The 15925-nt window shown below is 34.3% G+C and overlaps 1 long non-coding RNA gene across 18 annotated transcripts in view; it reads right to left on the bottom strand.

Annotated features, from left to right (window-relative positions):
- Positions 1 to 15925, bottom strand: part of LOC129643388 (uncharacterized) — a 323134-nt gene that overhangs the window by 209789 nt on the left and 97420 nt on the right. For 17 of the 18 annotated variants that reach the window (XR_008710272.1, XR_008710274.1, XR_008710266.1 and 14 more), the window contains one exon: positions 5895 to 6016. This is a non-coding gene — a long non-coding RNA (uncharacterized LOC129643388). Of the gene's footprint in view, positions 1 to 4321; positions 4343 to 5894; positions 6017 to 15925 lie in introns of those variants that run through there. The other variant, XR_008710278.1, reaches the window with a different exon arrangement.

The following is a 15925-nucleotide window of genomic DNA, read 5'->3' as shown; positions in this document are numbered from 1 at the left end:
TTTACTATTAATAGCATATGTTAGAATTACATATTTCTAGCTTACATATTTCTCACACCTGCTCCTATCACTTCTCCCTTTTTTCCTGTTTATACCACTTACTTCTACTCTATCTCTTTAGCTATTTATGGGCTCTTTATTCCCAGTCTAAATTCTTTTTTCTCTCCATGGATGTGTCTGGAGAAAGCTAAAGCTAACATATCACATAGAAGATAATGTCTTGTAAACTTATCTATTCTTCAAGTCAAATTCCATAACAAATTTCAAATGCAACAAAAAGTCAAATGAAATTTAAATTCTAAACCAGGTGCCCACTGTCTTTAAATGTGTAAAAATAGAACATTAAAGTTCCCCAATAAAAAATGCTAAAGGCTCATGGAAAAAATGTTTAAAATAATTTCTCCCTAAATAAATTTATTGTTTTAGAGTTGAAGGGAACCATCATAAAATGAGATTTACCTTGAATATTAAAATAATTAATGAGAATTAAAATATACTTTATTATGTTACACGGTAAAATACTTTTTAAAACACTGGGAACAAATGCCATCTGAATGTTGGGTAATGTTTTATAATTTCAGTAAAAAGAAGGGCATCAATTAGCATGTTCTTCCCCCATAAAAATGGAATATTTTACAGCTAGCCTTTTTTGCCCCCATGACAATGACATTTATGATCAAAAGAAGGTAAAGAACACTAAAAAAAAAAATGTACTGGTAGGATTATTGGTAGGATTTTAAATGTTGTTGAGGTGGGCATTTACAGGTTTTTTAATATTAGGATATATGCATTTATATTTTAAGTTTAAAACAAAACTAAAGTGGATATACATAAGTCTGCATTCATTCATTCATTAGGAGTCACTCAGTCGTGTCTGACTCTTTGCAACCCCATGGACTATACAGTCCATGGAATTCTCCAGGCAAGAATACTGAAGTGGGTAGCCTTTCCCTTCTCCAGGGGATCTTCCCAACCCAGGGACTGAACCCAGGTCTCCTGCATTACAGGAGGATTCTTTACCAGTTGAGCCAGAAGGGAAGCCCTAAGTCTGCATTGGACTAAATTAAATTCTGACATATGTATTTTTGTATGTATATACACATACACACACCTTAACTAGAACAATGGGAAATTCTTTACATTTGATAAAATAAGACTTCAATTCCACCACTACTTAGCTTAAACTAACTGTGGTGCTGGAAAAGACTCTTGAGAGTCCCTTGGACAGCAAGGAGAGCAAACCAGTCAATTAAAAAGGAAATCAATCCTGAATATTCATTGGAAGGGCAGATGCTAAAGCTCCAAAACTTTGGCCACATGAAGCTAAGAGCTGAATCATTGGAAAAGATTCTGATGGTGTAAAGACTGAGGGTAGGAGACTAGGGTGAAAGAGGATGAGGTGGTTGGATGGCATCACTGACTCTGTGGCCATGAGTTTAAGCAAGTTCTGGGACATAGTGAAGAACAGGGAAACCTGGAGTACCGAAGTACATCAGGTCACAAGGAGTAGAACACAACTGAGCAACTGAATAACAATTTAAGGTCAGATTTCCTGAGATACACAAATAAACATCTTGTAATGTTCACTGCCAAATGTCTGAGCTTACCTCTCTTAAACAACATCCAATTATAAGATGTAGATATTTTACCCACATAACCCTGAGGAATATAAATCTCAGTGGCATTAAGCTCCTTCAAGGTAATTATTCATCACCAGTAGAGATTCTAAGATATTATTAAAACTTACGGATCACATCTCTGAGATATTCTGATTAAAAGCTATACTTATAAACTTCAACTCAAAGTTGGATATTACCTTCATTTACTGATAAAATTACATAATCACTGAAATTTATTGAATGAAAGAGAAAATGAGAGAAACAAAATAACCTTTGCACACACTGGGAAAAGATTTCAAGGGAAAAAGAGAAAGATACAAATATAGAGAGACTCTTTAGCTCTCTATCCATCCATCCTCACAAAGTTTACTCTGATCATTCTAGAGAAAAATATGAATGTGTGATGAATGCAAAACACAAGTGATTAGCTTTGTATACATATGATGATTCAAAAATAATATACTTTAACAACTTGTAAAATAGGACAGCCAGATAATTTTTCCAAAATTGTGCCTCTTAACTAAAATATTTCATGATGAAGATCATAAAAACTAAAGATTATAAATGTTAAATATTTTCAGGTTTTATTTTTCAAGTGCTCAGTATATGACACAAAGTCTGGTCATGAAAATGGAAGATAAAATAAATTGATTTGTCTTCAAAAGTAATATTGTTATATGAATGATCTCCGCTTACATCCTCAAAATTTCAGACTCTCTTGTATCTAGCTTTAGGGTGACTACTCGGAATTTTAACATGTATATTTTAATGGAAATCAAACTGATTAAAATTCTAGGTGCACTCATGATCATATATTAAATATTATTACTGTATTTAAACCCTATTTTAGCTACAAAAATAAGAAAAGTAGTGCTAAATCTAAAACTCTTACAAACTTGTTTTTAGAGACAGACTGACATGTTTATTCTTCTATCATTCTTAAAATGTACCAGAAAAATAGCATGCCTTTATTATGTACCTGAATAAACAGAACTCCTTTACTTAAGCCATTAAGAGAGAAATACATTTTTATTACTTACCTAGCAATATTTTAAATGGCTTATTTGTTAAAAGTCAAAAAAATTTTTTTAATTTTTAACAAGCATTCATATTGCCAAACTGCCTCACATTGCCTTTAAGCTCACTGGCATCTCAGTGACTATTTAAATAAATTACATATAAGTTACACTTTTACCTTTATACACACCTCATTATTATTTGAGCATATTTTGGGGGAAAGAAAGAAAATGTGATTTTGAGTTTGGAAAAAAATGTCTCAGTTCTGAATACAATAACTGTTGCCTACACGCCCTAAAATTCTCTTCCCAGTCAAAATTCCCACAATTTTACCTGTTGTGTTTTGGAAGTACACCTATACATATCAAGTATTAGTTTAGTTTTATTTTGATTATCCGCAAAGTCAATGTGTAATTTAGTGTTTGGAAATATATATGTATACAAACATCTTATAATAGTTCCTTTAAAGCCAAAAAATCTGAATGTTTATGCTACTTGCTTTTATTTGCATAGCAGACATATTTTCTTTAAAAATGATGTATATTCTACCTTAACTTAAGGATTGACTTAATTCTCACTTCTTATGCAGCCTGTAATGTACTACTGCTTAAGCAGCATAGAAATGGGCAGAGTTTAAGTCCGAGAGTGTCAGTCTAAGGATCAGCATCCACTATTCCCTAAGTAAAGTGTCATGGAAAGATGTCAATTGGATGCTTTTCTTGATAGATTAAAAGAAACTGACCAGGGACACCCACCTGATTCCCACCCACTCTCTCCGTTCTCTGCTTCTTATTTGACCTTGATGCCCTGAAGGGGATCATTAGCCAACATTCTTATTTAGAATTCAGAATGCATTTTCTATAACATCCATTATAAGTGGTGGTTGCATACAGTTGAATTAATATTATGATGTTTCATATACATTCTAGAGTAAGTGGATTTTTGTCTTCTGTCCTCAAATTTAATTACCATTCCTAGCATGTTTTTTTGGGGAAAGAATATCCAGGTTTTCCAATGACTTACAAATGATTAGAATAAAATCTACTAATAATATGGAGCCCTTGTATAAAAAATACAATTTAGCTTACTTATTATCCCTAAGAAATTTAAATTTACATGAAAATAACTGTATTAATTTTACATGCACATTTGTTACAAAAATCATACTTCATTGACACTTAACCATAATTCCGGACTTTGGGGGTCCCAATAATTAAAGTTTAAGAGTGAGCTGTAACCTTAACACAGATTTGTAATGTATTATTTTCATATCAAGAGTGAAGTACTATGAGATTTTTTATTTAAAAAGATAACTAGATCAAAATTCCAGTTTTAAAACTTTTATTTTAAAATCCTGCTTATTTATATGTACCAAAGTGAAAAAAAATTAATATTTGATGAGGCTTACTGATCTAAAGTATAATATGCTGCTTGGGTTGTACCTGAAATTAAAATTTGCTTATCATGCTTGAGAAACCTGCTTCATTCATTCAAGCCACTGTAAAGGAAGCAAAATTCCCTTAACCATAATATTAAAGCATTCCATTATGTTTTCTATTAAGCTGCTTTGTCCTTTGAATCCTTGCTTGTTTTGATTTATACTTTTAAAAGAAATTAAATTACTTAACTTGCATTAACCATTAGATGCTTCAATATAGCTGAGCGTGATATTGATTTGGGTGCATGTTTTTTACAAATGATGGTCACTATCAAAGGAAAGAATATCCAGGCAATCCATATTGAAGAAAGAATAAAAGAGTGTCGATAAATAAGAGAGATGATACGTATTATTTCTCAAATATTTGAAATATCCGATAAGCTATTAACCAGTGAGGATAAGCCATAATCCCTGGAAATAATGGCCACAGAAAGGTTTGGCAATCTCTTGTAATACTGAATGTACTGTTGGATCACCACTGCAGAGAGACAGTTGTCCCGCTACATTTTAGTGATCTGACACATTGCCAGAGAAATAAACAACTCTCCCAGCCAACAGAAATGCTGCCTACAGATTCTTGTTTTAAACCTTTGATTAAAAAAAAAAAATGTGTGTTAAGTATGATTTTCTTACACTATTTTTATCAAAAAAGAAAAGCAAAATGAGATTGTAATTAGATGTTAATATAAACACTTAATGAGATAAAAGAAAAAACAAAGTCTATTTCACTATTAAAATTTATATATACCTAATTGTATATGACACAAACTTTATTTTTGAAAAACATCTTCCTATTTTATTTCAAAAATTAATGAAATTATATATTATAAGAAAACAATGCTATTTTTGAACAATCTTTTCAGAATAGTTAATACTCTTACTTGAATATGCACAATATGTTATGGATATTTTGGAAACCACAGGACTAACAGAGGTCAACACCACTATGAACCACTATAAAGTTTCAGTTTTATCTAGAGCAACACCCTCATGCATTTCCTGCTCACACATTTCAAGGCTTAACAAATGCAGAAGAATTGACAAAATGGAATCTCCTCCAAGACAAAACGGATTCTCCTCCAAGACAAAACAAAATTCATAGGGGTCACTCCTTTTATTATATAAAAAATTCAATTGCTATGTGTATCTGAGTAGGCAACACACCTCTAAAAATAACGCCTATCACAAAACACATTTCATAGACACCAGCTTTGGCATAAACCACTCCATGGAACTATTCATAAAACTGGTATATCAAAAAACCATATTACAAAATCTATGGTGTTTTTCAACTCTGCAAAGGATATGTCAGGACACAAAAGACCTGAAGCTCCTCTCTACCATTAATCTCTTCCATATACACTTGGCAAGGCAATGAGGAATGCCAAATTTTCTACTTAATTTCTAAAGAACATCATTCTCTTTAAAGACTAGATTCTTGAAATTTTAAACAATTAAAGCATAAAAGTCACTCAAGGAAAGAAATCCAAAAGCTTCACATCAAAACTATAATACCTTTAACTAATAGATTCTTGTGGAGTCACATAAACACGCACAAATATAGCTATATATATATATATATATAGCATCTATTGTAACACAGCCAGTCTTGAAGCAATGACTTCAAATTTGATAACACCAACTCACACCAAATTCTAGTTCAATTTAACTGCTTTCAGAACCATTATAATCCACTTTGACAAAAAAAAAATTGGGGACAGATTACAAGAAGTCACTTAAAACATCAACCCAAGGTCCATGTAATCTCAATGTGAAACTCACATCCAGTGCTCAGAATATGAAAACATGCTCACACCTACCTTGGCCTTGTCCATTCCCCTGCTGACTCCAAAAGATCACAGTCATTATCAGCAGTCCTGGAGTCCATGTCCACATTCTTCTAGTGACACTTCCCTGTCTTCTGGCCATTGCATTTTAAATTCTGCATATTGAGAGGCATGGGTAATGAAAAGTATAATAAATTGCAGCCTTAGAGAAATGTATTATCATTCTCATTCCATATCTAATATTCACTGTGCATTTACAAATCATCCTGCTTACTAGGAGATAATTTGAAAATCATGCTTCTATTTTGTGTTCTCACTATAATGATTAATATGAAAGTTCATTCATCTTGAACCTCATATTCTCAACACTCACTTGAAAATTTTTCACTATCAGTTTGCAAAACAGGCCATTAAACCTATGAATGCTTAAAAAGGACTTCCAAAATAACTACTTGAGTACAGTCAAGCAAAAAATTATACTTGGACACTATTTATAAGTAGTTATTTAAGTAAATTGATGCATTATAACACTGTACCATTTCTATGAACATATACAAATATGACTTTTCAATGCATTTACGTAAACATTGCATATATCATATCTCTGAAGTTCAGAGTAAAATGATACTCTAGTTAGTCATCAACTTTAATGGCATAAAGAGATTCATCATGTACACAAAACTAATACTGCATGCTTACAATTGAGAGTAAAATTAATTGTGGAAACCACAAAACATTTTCAATTCCAGTTCCGGATATACACACCATTGAAAGTCATACACATATACATATAATGATAAAACACACTGGAATGTTCATTTTGACACTGTTTTTAGTACTAAAAATGCTTCAATACTCAAAGGGATATTATATGTTTGTAGCTGAATCATATACAGCAGCTAAGAAGAATTGAGTTGTCACTCTTACCAAGATGGATCAATGTCAAAAATAAAAATTTAAACAAAAATAGCAAGCTGCGAATTGATAGGTTCGATAATGTATCTTTTATATATAAACATATATAAATATAATTTTAATGATTGTACATGTTTACATGGTTACATAATAAGCCATAAGGATGATCAACACCTTCTAAAATTAAGAAATTTCAATTTTAAAAGTTATACAGTCTTCAAGAAGAATCTTAAGAGAAGACTACCATTAAGTTCCAGTGTTTCCACAGTTAACACAATATGAAGTTAAGTGAACTTAATGATTTCCTGAATAAACTCTATATTCAAAATGCTACATAATCATAATTCTAGTAAACTTGGAAGGGAATCTAGACATGAGGAGCTTTTTCTTCTTCCTTTTTTATACATTAAGAAAAAGGATTTAATTCCTCACTTTGCATTACTTTATTTTAAACTCATAGTGTCAAAGCTAGAGGGAAATTTAGACCCAACTAATCCATCCTCATTTGAAACAAACAAACAGGCCAAGAAGGTTGGGATGACATTTCCAAATCCACGTGTAACAAGAGACTGATGATGGCGATAATAGTCTCAGTACTAAAAAATATTTTTTTTGCTGTCTCTAAAGTTAAAAAATAAAATAAAATTTAAAAAAAGATAAAGCAATTCAAAAAAATATTTTTGTTGTTGTTTTTGTTTTCTTTTTTTAATTTAAATTTATTTATTTTAATTAGAGGCTAATTACTTTACAATATTGTATTGGTTTTGCCATACATCAACACGGATCCGCCACGGGTATACACGTGTTCCCAATCCTTAACCCCCCTCCCTCCTCCCTCCCCATACCATACCTCTGGATCATCCCAGTGCACCAGCCCCAAGCATCCTTATCATGCATCGAACCTGGACTGGCAATCCGTTTCTTACATGAAATTATATATTTTTTGAAAATTTGTTTTCCCAGATTTTATTACTACTTTAATTGCCTTGCAACCTTAGTCCCTTTTCATTCTCGAATAAATTCTATGAAATAATAAATATTTCAATTGTCGTTTCATAGCTGAGAAAACAAAAGTTTAGAGAAAAGCTACACAATTCCCAAGTCATGTGATTAGTAGCTATTGTGACTTAAGCCACAACAGGATGACTTCCGAACCTATGCTCTCAACTAGTGATCACTATGCAGGAATTTACTTCTAGATCTCCCAACTAGGATCCAATAATGATTCCAAAGAGGATGCTGAGAAGAAGAAAAGGAAATAGCTTACAAATATAACCTTGTGTACTTATCCCAAATATACACCTTCAAATTGGAAATCATTGAAACACAAGACAATTGAGCTATCACAGTTAAAGAAAAAAGCATCAGTCCTTTCCAGAGCAATGTGGGGTGCCCAGAGCAAATCTCAACACCTTCCCAATACACCTTAGCATTACTAGTAATTTTACACTGAAGAACGAGATGAATAATATTACAAAAGAGCAGTGGTGATGCCTGATTATTTGTTTAGGAGGCAAGGGTCAGAGTAAGAGGTTTATCAAAAACCAATCTTAATGATATCCATCTAGAATGCATCTCTCTCTATACACACACACACACACACACACACACACACACATGTGCACATGTACAAACACACAAAGACTTATAACCATCATTTGATAGTTCTTTGTCCACTTCTAATATCCTGTAATAATTTTTATCTGATAGCAATAATGTCAAAATTCACAATTAAATCATCATTTATTCTACACAGAATTGAAGCAGCATGTGAAAAATCTTAAAATACTCCTCACGAAGGATTGGCATATAAAATACCAGTTCCATTATATATTTTAGTAAAATTTTCAAGAACAGATGGCTTTCAAATTGTTATTATAATCAAAAGAAAATGTAACCTTCCTCTCCAATTTGATGTTTATAGAAAACTAATATATCATAAATGCCAAGTTTCTATGATAGATTATCTATATGCTGTTCTTGTTCTATAAATATGAAAAATCATAACTTTCTAAGAAACTTTTATATTAATTAACAACTGTGCTCACATAGGATCAAACCAATCCATCTTTTTAATTCTTTTCAGAGAAAAACAAAGTAACTAGAAAAGAGGTATGCTTGATAAGCCAGAAAATAAAGCTATCATATACCATAAAACATACAATGGACTTCTCAATCTGTTTTGGAACATCTTTTCATGCCTGTGAATAATTAACTGAAAAATAGCTACTTTATTTTATGAACATTCCCTTGTAACTGTTACTCTTTAAGGATGTGAATAAGTCTGAAAACATGAACAGTTGTATCCATTATGCTTTTATGGCCATTAAATAAATGTGGGATTCAGTGAGCAGAAAAGCAGAGCTTAGGACTTCAGGTCGGTAATGACTATATAAATACACCTTCACTCAGTAGTTCTCATCTTGCTCTATTAACGAGGAAAGTCACCAAAAGAAAAAAAAAATAGATCTTAAGAATGTATAGTGTATTATATCTTGTCATACATAATAGCAAAATTACTGGGTTGGCCACAAAGTTCCATAAGACGTTATGGAAAAACCCACATGAACTTTGTGGCTAACCCAACAGTTTGGATATGCACGGATTTGTAGCAAACAGCATTAGGAGACAGTGGCATGGAGTGCTATAGCTCCTCAGACTCTCTCCAGATTGTGCTGTGTCCGATGGAGCACACACTCATATCACCTGGTTTGAGGCTTGCTTTCAGATCTAGAGGTGCTCACTAGAAAGGAGGGACTTGAGTTAATAATACTGTTCAGCTGTAGAGCACCTAACATCAATGCAAGTGGAAGTGTCTAGGCATTAGGGCCACTTTTGTTATCACTTTGGTTTATATCTGCATCTAACTACTAAATATTATTATTATATGTATGCCCTCTCCAGTCATTCTACTTCTCATGTGGATCTTTTTGATATTTTCTTCTTCCCAAGCCAGCAGACCCAACCAACCAGTCTTGGTTTTATGCATACGTGTCTATTTCTGTAACCAGACAGGTAATGCCTTCAGATTCACTGCTTCATTATGATATATAGAGTGGTTCTAGTCAGCTTCTAGAATAATTTTTCACCAACTCCCTTAAAGAAAATTCTTTATGGAAAAAGAGGTTTCCTTGCAAGCCCCCCTCCTGGCAATAGATTTTTTTTTGAATTTTTTTTAAATTTATTTATTTTAATTGGAGGCTAATTACTTTACAATTTTGTATTGGTTTTCTTTATTGAAGTGATTCAATGAGCACTGAGATGAGCCAATGAGCCTACAGGCTGATTCTTTTTTGCTCAACTTCTCTATTAGAAAGCAACCTCTCTGGTCACCCTTTTAAAACTAAAGCCCAAAGAATCAAATGGGATCAGGAAGTGACCATGGCTCATAGGTCATCAGTTCTCAGCATATTATTGGAACACAATCTAAGCCAGAAAAACAGCAGAGCCCATTACAGATCTCGAGTTCCAGTTATTAACATTGATTTTTTTCAATGGGAAATTTTCATTAGAAGCCAGCACATGACTTACATTCAGTAATAACTTAGAGTAAGACATATATTGAAGCCTCACTTTGACATTGTCCTTGGTCTAAATGCCATGGAGTCATTTTTTAAAAGGGGTCTTTTTGACCTTAGTAAATTCTCAAAGGTAGAAGTTATCTCTGTCCAAACTATACCTAGCATTTAATAGTGGCAAAGTCTTCTATAAGCCCAATAAGTAGTACAATTTATATAAATTATATATATACAGATACAGTCCATGGATACATTTATATTTACTTTGTTTTCCAATAGGATAAAACTTGGGAGCTGAAAATGTTACTCTAGGTCACCATGCTTTAGAATAAAGAGTGCAGACAACGAAAAGACACTGGGTTCCTGACCCCCTTTAATATTTTTGACAAATTAATTAATCTCTTTAAGATTCAGTCTCCATGATATGTGACAAATAAAAATATCTCTAAAATTCCTGGATCTAGCTAATCCAGTCAACAAATATGTATCAGATATTATACAAGTTACTGAGCTACAATAGTAAACAAGAAAGCCAGGGTCTCTGGGCTTTTAAGGCTTGAATTCTAGAGAGGAAGTCAGGGGCAGAAATCAAATTAAGCAAAAAGAAAAATCATTGCCAGATATGCTAATGCTAAGTCACTTCAGTCGTGTCCGACTCTGTGCGACCCCATAGACGGCAGCCCACCAGGCTCCCCCTTCCCTGGGATTCTCCAGGCAAGAACACTGGAGTGGGCTGCCATTTCCTTCTCCAATGCATGAAAGTGAAAAGTGAAAGTGAAGTTGCTCCGTCGTGTCGGACTCTTAGCGACCCCATGGATTGCAGCCTACCAGGCTCCTCCATCCATGGGATTTTCCAAGCAAGAGTACTGCAGTGGGGTGCCATTGCCTTCTCCGTTGCCAGATATAGTCACATGAAAAATCGAAGAACTGAAAAGCCCACAAGGGTGTTGGGGGAACATCAGATAGTTTATTTTAAACACTTCTTTCAGGTAACAATATTTAAGCTTAGACACGAAAATAAGAGCTAGCTTTGCATACAGTGGGAAAGTCTTTCAGGAAGAAAATAAAACAGAATATCTAAATACCCTGATATGAGGAGGATCTTGATATGTAGAAGGAATGGAGTATATGAATCTTTTTTGATTGGAGTGAAGCCCAAAGAAAGATTGATGAGATATAACTAAAAGATATGATGTGAGATTAGAAAGGCTTTATTTTTAATCGCAGAGAATGTAGGCTTTAGTACAAATACACTGAAAATGTAGGGAGAGGTATGAACCGATAGACATTTTAAGAGATCACTCTGGTTTCTAAGTAGTACAGGGAGTTAATGTGAAATTAAGTAGACTAATGGTGAGGCTAGGATAATGGAGTAGGTAAGAAAAGATCTGGGTTTCTTCAGTGGCTCAGCAGTAAAGAATCTGCCTGCAATGCAGGAGACACACGCTTGATGCCTGGTCAGGAAGATCCCCTGGAGAAGGAAATGGCAATCCTCCAGTAGTCTTGCCTGGGAAATTCCATGGACAGAGGTGCCTGATGGGCTACAGTCCATGGGGTCACAAAGAGTCAGAAACAACTTAGTTACTAAACAACAACAACAAAAATATCTGCATCTGGCTAGACTGGAAACAAATAAAGTAGAAAAATTCTAGATATATTTGGAACCAAGATATTTTTAATGAATGTTGGATTGAGTATCATAGGAATAAAGGAGGAGGACACAAATGTGACCCATAAGCTCATGGCTTAATTATTTGAATGGTTGGTGGTGACATTTCCTAGGACATGTTTCTCTTGAATTATTCATGTGCAATTGTCAAGAGAGGCACATCCTCTCAGAGGAAAGGTCTGGGCCAGACTCAACAACCAGAAATCACTAGCTCTTTAGTATAGAAGTGGTGTGTAGTGCTTAGGGAGGTTGTGTATGGAGAGAACAGAGTGATGAGGATGGAGCGGATTCATGTTGATATATGGCAAAACCAATACAATATTGTAAAGTTAAAAAATAAAATAAATAAAAGGAAAAATAAAAATAAACCAGGGGAAAAAAAAAAGGTTACATGGAGGGATAGAAACAAAAAATACTAGCCTGTCCTATTAATAGTGGGGAAGTTGAGTTCATGATATTTGCAAGAGCATATTGAAAAGCAGAGACATTACTTTGCCAACAAAGGTCCATATAGTCAAGGCTATGGTTTTTCCTGTGGTCATATATGGATGTGAGAGTTGGACTGTGAAGAAGGCTGAGCGCTGAAGAATTGATGCTTTTGAACTGTGGTGTTGGAGAAGAGTCCCTTGGACTGCAAGGAGATTCAACCAGTCCATTCTGAAGGAGATCAGCCCTGGGATTCTTTGGAGGGAAGGATGCTGAAGCTGAAACTCCAGTACTTTGGCCACCTCATGCGAAGAGTTGACTCATTGGAAAAGACTCTGATGCTGGGAGGGATTGGGGGCAGGAGGAGAAGGGGACGACAGAGGATGAGATGGCTAGATGGCATCACTGACTCGATGGATGTGATTCTGAGTGAACTCCGGGAGTTGGTGATAGACAGGGAGGCCTGGCATGCTGCGATTCATGGGGTCGCAAAGAGTCGGATAGGACTGAGCAACTGAACTGAACTGAACTGATGAACTATAATGTCTAAAATTTTTTTCCCACAGTCTTCTTCCTCCAAATATTTTATTATTTTTTCTTTTACTTTTATTTTTATTATTTTTAATATAAATCAATTTAATTGGAGGCTAATTACTTTACAATATTGTATTTTTAAATGTGGCAATTGAAGACAGAGGAGTAGTGACAGATTAGGAGGGAATGGTAAAAGCTGTGGCCTAGGGTGAGTGTCAGTGCAGATAAAGAATTGTAGGAATGATGATAACTGAACAAATGAGTCAGAAGCAGAATGATGTCCAGAAGGTGGGCTACCTGCCATCAAGATCTTGGGGGTACATTTACTGTTATAGGAATGATCTCAGATTTGATCATGAGAGGGGTAACTGAAATGGAAATTTAAAAAAGCAATGAAGATAAGGACATCAAGAAACAGAGAAAATGGAGGATTTCAATGGTCCTTCCTTGCAGATGTTGAAGTCACTAAAAATGACAAGATGATTTGGCTGAAGAAGATTTCAGTGAGGACCTAACGCCTTACATAAATGACAAGAGTGACCAAGAGGTCTGCTGATGTCAACGATACAAAAAGAGCATGACTTCTATTTCCGAAGCTTTTGCATTTCAAAGGAAAAGTGTGATTTGCAAGAGGTAGATAAAATAGAAATCTGCAAGTCATATTAGGGAGCAAGAATAACTTCTGGTTGAAAGGTATGTGGAGATGAGAAAAGGCTGAGTCTCAACATATGGAGACTACAGAAAAGTCTTCCCTTGTGTCAATTTTAAGAAAATTAAAAAGGCAGTGTAGAACTTAACAGTCATTTTTTCAGTTTTCAGTAGCTTAGTAAATACATACAATGTAAAATTTAGATTGAACACAAAGGTATAGCAAAACCAGTGGCACAGAAACTTTTTCAAAATCTCCCAAACCAGATAACTCATTGTTCTTCTCATTTTCTTCTTGTACTACAAAATTTACTTCGTCTTATTCAGTGAATAGCACTAGTCCAGTGAAATGCACATACACATACACATTCAAGTGTGCGTACAAGTCTTACCCATTTGTAGATCATTTTTGAAGCTATATTCAAATTCCATAACCTGCAAGCATTGAGATTTTTGAAAAATTGGCACATATCTTTTATAAAAGAAGTTAGACTAAGTAGAGGGCAAAGATAAAGAGTTCAACTTTGGAGGCAGATTCAGCTGAGTCATACTTGAACCATTGGTGTGGCATCAAAAAGTAACCCAGGGCTGGCAGAGTCTTTTAAAGGTAGTGGAAGCCACCTTTCTGTGAAGCTCAATTCTAGATTTCCTGGCCAAGCCATAGCATCTGGATGAGAGTTCGCTGACTCAAATAAAATTTTGTGAAGATGAAGTAGATACTTGTCAAAATAAGAGATCTATTTAGGGAGACACAGGCAGGCATAATTTTTGTACTATTGGATAGGTATATACTTAAATAGCTTGCTGTTTTTTCCTAGAAAGAGCTAACTTAAAAAGAAAAACACACAGAAAAGCTATGACATATATGGCATATATATTTACACATTTTCTATATCATGAACATATAATCATATGATATATATATCATATATAACACACACATATACGTATGTCTATATGCACGTATGTGTGTGTGTGTGTTGGAATTGCTATAGATCTTCGGCCATTCCACTATCTTAACGACAAACTCCAAACAAGACAAATACATAGTATTTTACTTCAGGGCAAGTTACAATGAGTGGAAAAATTAGGATATGTAAAATCAATGTAGTATGCCCCTTGCTTTCCATAATTTAGACTTTCTAGGGTCTAAAAGTCTTAAGTATTTGATTTCTCAAGTTATATGTAGCCATCATGGCATTTGAGAAACTCCACAAAACATTTTGTTCATGTGGATTTGAAAAAGGAAAGAGAACAATTCTTTGTTTTGCTTTGTATTCTACGTGAAACACATATTTTGTTCTTCATGCTAGTGTTAGCTTGTAATTATCCACAACTGTTTGAGGAAGAGGCAGTTTGATGAACAATAGTATTAAAGTTAAGAAATCTGGTATGCTGAGTTATTAATTATGTAAATGACCTTGCAGTAGTTACTTCAGTTCAGTTCAGTTCAGTCACTCAGTCCTGTCCGACTCTTTGAGACCCCATGAATTGCAGCATGCCAGGCCTCCCTGTCCATCACCAACTCCCAGAGTTCACCCAAAATGTGGATGGGAGAGTTGGACTGTGAAGAAAGCTGAGCGCTGAAGAAATTGATGCTTTTGAAGTGTGGTGTAGGAGAAGACTCTTGAGAGTCCCTTGGACTGCAAGGAGATCCAACCAGTCCATTCTAAAGGAGATCAGTCCTGGGTGTTCTTTGGAAGGAATGATGCTAAAGCTGAAACTCCAGTACTTTGGCCACCTCATGCGAAGAGTTGACTCATTGGAAAAGACTCTGATGCTGGGAGGGATTGGGGGCAGGAGGAGAAGGGGACGACAGAAGATGAGATGGCTGGATGGCATCACCAACTTGATGGATGTGTAATAGTTACTTAACCTAACATTAAATCTCTTTAGTGGTAAATCGAAGGAGATGAATTTACCCCACAGGTTACATTTATGTTGATTTTAATAGATTTATCCTACTAAACAATAAATTTAACAGCATAGAACTTTGTGTAAACTTCAGTATTTCACAAGATTCCTATTTTCTTTTTAAATCTCAAGAAACACAGAGAAATAAAAATGGGTACCCTTCTAATGCAGGAGGAAATATGTGAACTAATAAAGTTATTTATAATTCACTAAATTATAACTTATTATAATTTATAATTAATTATAATTTGTAAATTAAAATTAGTTAATTAATTAACACATCAAAACCAAGATGTTCATAAAGTTATAATCTGATTAGAAGGTCTTGATATGGAATGAGGAAGGAGGATGATCCTCTTTTCATTCTTATCTTCCAGCTGCTGCAATGCCTTAAAGTTTTATTTACACTCACAAATAGAATCTTGTTTTTGAAACTTAAC

This window comes from Bubalus kerabau, chromosome 2 (assembly GCF_029407905.1).
Source record: "Bubalus kerabau isolate K-KA32 ecotype Philippines breed swamp buffalo chromosome 2, PCC_UOA_SB_1v2, whole genome shotgun sequence".
In the NCBI taxonomy this organism is placed as follows: Eukaryota; Metazoa; Chordata; class Mammalia; order Artiodactyla; family Bovidae; genus Bubalus; species Bubalus kerabau.
This window is presented reverse-complemented; position numbering and strand designations above follow the sequence as displayed.